The sequence below is a fragment of the Schistocerca serialis genome, chromosome 6, assembly GCF_023864345.2.
Source record: "Schistocerca serialis cubense isolate TAMUIC-IGC-003099 chromosome 6, iqSchSeri2.2, whole genome shotgun sequence".
Classification (NCBI taxonomy): domain Eukaryota; kingdom Metazoa; phylum Arthropoda; class Insecta; order Orthoptera; family Acrididae; genus Schistocerca; species Schistocerca serialis.
In genome coordinates, this window is record NC_064643.1 from 123,052,623 (window position 1) to 123,055,827 (window position 3,205).

The window sequence follows — 3,205 nt, forward strand, 5'->3', positions numbered from 1 at the left end:
CTTCAAGCTGATGTCACCAGCGCGGAAAACAGCACGCAGGTCGTATGTTCTATATCTTGAGGCTGAAACTGACTTTTAGCGAGGTTCTGTTCTGAAGTAATGTATCACTTCTTTGGGATGCCACTCTAGTATTTTAATATAGCCACACGAGAAGACTACATGATCGTAATACAACACCTTCTGATACAGCAAAGTACATGATCAAACACAACGTTTACGAAAAAGTATCTTTACACTATTTGTGGCACGTGTCTGTGCCTCATGACTAACGGAGTTAATCTTTTAATACTGAATACTGGCAAACACATCCTACGATAGACAACATGTCCGTTCTTATCGACTGCCTAATCCAGAGTGACGAACAGCCCGAAACACTTCACGCGCTGTACCAGAAAAGGCGTGACCCGAACGCTTCGTCTGCAGTTTCGTCAGTCTTTTGTTTTTGATTTAAATTGTTTTTACTAATTTTAAAATGACTGATTGATGGTCAGCTGTTGAGAGATATTTATACTAAAAAGTGAAGTCATTCCAATGAGTACTTTAACTAATAATAATAACTATACTTTAACGTTTTGGCGCCCTTGCTCCGAACACAGCAGCCAATCACAGAGCAGTAGCGCTATGAAGGCGGTCTTTCTCACGGGAAGGGTACCGAATATAACATCTGTCAGAGGTACCTCACACCACAATTCGTCATCTATATACTTCTTGCATCTCCACTGCTCTGGGAACAGCTTCTTGGAGCCTAATATGATGGCTGAATAAGCCAGAAATATTACATAACGACAATTAGGAACATATTTTTAACATAGGAAGATAGGGTACTGCGGTATCGCCATTAACTTTCTGAGCAGCTCGTTTCCTGCTTACTTCACCACACAGCTTGTGTTGCTTAGTTTGGTTATAATAATTTGTGGCATGTTGTTGTATTTTGATTTCGTGAGCTGCTCCGATGAACAGATTTTGCGGCGATTTCTCCGTACAGTCTTCCACACATTTTGGTGCTTCCGCACAGTGTTAGCGTTATTCTGTAATTTAGTTTGAGCTATAGAAAACTTTGTTCCTGGTAATTTTTACTGAGATTTTTGTCAGTAAAATAAATACCTGTTAATCTCAGTCTTAGATCCCGAGAACCTTCAGATGGTCCTACAACTCTTACATGGTTAGAACTTCTTCCAAGTAGGCATCGGAAAGCCCACCGGTACGGACCGTCCGCCGTGTCATCTTCAGCCGATCGGTGTCACTTGATGCAGATATGGAGAACCATGTGGTCAGCACACCGCCCTCCCGGGAGCCTGTCAGTTTCCGTGACCGGTGCCGCTACTTCTCAGTCATGTAGCTAATCAATTGGCCTCACAAAGACTGTGAGTACAACCCGCTTTCCAACAGACACGGTCGGTCACCCATCGAAGTTAAGCCCTTGACTTCGGTGATCTGACGGGAAACGGGGTTACCACTGCAGCGAAGGTCATCACCCTACCCAAACCCAATAAAATCCTGCTCCTTCCCGAAAGCTACAGACCCATTTCTCTCCTAAATGGCCTGAGTAAATTATTAGAATTAATAATCATCTTACCCCTCCGTCAGTTCCTGACTGAAAACAGTATCCTTATGCCTGAACAGTTTGGATTCCGCGCTGAGCATTCCACTATCCAGCAGCCCCTTCGCTTGGTGGAACATATTTGCCTGGCCAGGGCAAGGACATGGAAAAAGCATTTGACCGCGTCTTGTATGATGGCCTAATCTGCAAACTAGATCAGACAGGTGTCCAGTCCACATAATCTGGATCATGGATTCCTTCCTTACAGGAGGTCGGTTCTTCGTATGGAAAGGAGTCAAGTCCAGCCAGACATGGCAGATTCAAAAAACGTTCTAATATGTGTGAATTCCTAAGGGACCAAACTGCTAAGGTCATCGGTCCCTAGACTTACACACTACTTAAACTAACTTATGCTAAGAACAACACACACACCCATGCCCGAGGGACCACTCGAACATCAGGTGGAGGGGCCGCGCAGTCCGTGACATGGCGCCTCAAACCGCGCTGCCACTCCGTTGCCCTGGCAGATTGCGGTAGGAGTCCCGCAAGGTTCGGTTTTAGGTCCCGTCCTTTGTACCATATATACGAATGACATCCATAGGCAGATTGGCGGAGAGATTTCTCTCTGTACGGGTGACACCGCAATATAGAGAAGCAGTTGCAGCCTCCTTCTTATGCACTACCACCTCCAACAACATCTCGAAAAGATAACTCAGTGGTGCAATCGCTGGAAAATAAAGATCAATGCTGCCACGTGCCAGGCGATCTATTTCCCTCCTCAGATGAAGCTCCCTGATCGCCAACTCATCATTGACGCCAGAGAGTTAACCTGGAGAAATTTAGTTTCTTACCCGGCCCTCGAAATAGATCGAGACCTAACATGCAACAGTCACCTCACCACCACAGCTGTAGGTTATGTCCCCTGCTGAAAGGCGACGGAATAACCATGCAGTGTAAACGTATCCTCTGGTGCCAGCTCATACTTCCAGTCATCCCATATGGCTCGGAGGTTTGGCCTATGGGGCCAGACACAGCACTATCCCGACTGCAACGTCTCCAGAACAAAGTTTCCGTGTCATCTCAAGCGCTGGCAGATACGTCCCCAACTCACACATAAGAGACTTCCTAGGTCAATCCACCATTACACACTTACTCAAAGTAAATCCACAAAATTTTACGAAACAACACAAACTTCGCCCCACTTTCTCATTCAAAATTTGGGAAACGAACCACCATGAGCTTATCACAAACGCCCAAAATTAACCATTAAGTCGGCCGGAGCGGTCGCAAGTTCGAATCCTGCCTCGGGTATGGATGTGTGTGACGTCCTTAGGTTAGTTAGGTTTTGAAGTTCTAAGTTCTAGGGGACTGATGACCTCAGAAGTTAAGTCCCGTAGTTCTCAGAGCCATTTGAACCATTCTGAACTAACTCATCTAATTTCGCGTCTGTCAGTTTACGCACATAGCGGGTTTAGTTCAATACAGGATACACAGCGACCAGATTAGTGACTACAGAAGGACTAGTATTTTACATCAGTCTGCAAGAGGACTATTACTGATGAGCTTGTACCACAAAACATAGACTCTCTTCAAGTTAAGTAAAACATCCAGTTCATGTAAACAAAGAACCGTATTAATCCACATGTGCATTTGTGCTGTAGAAAG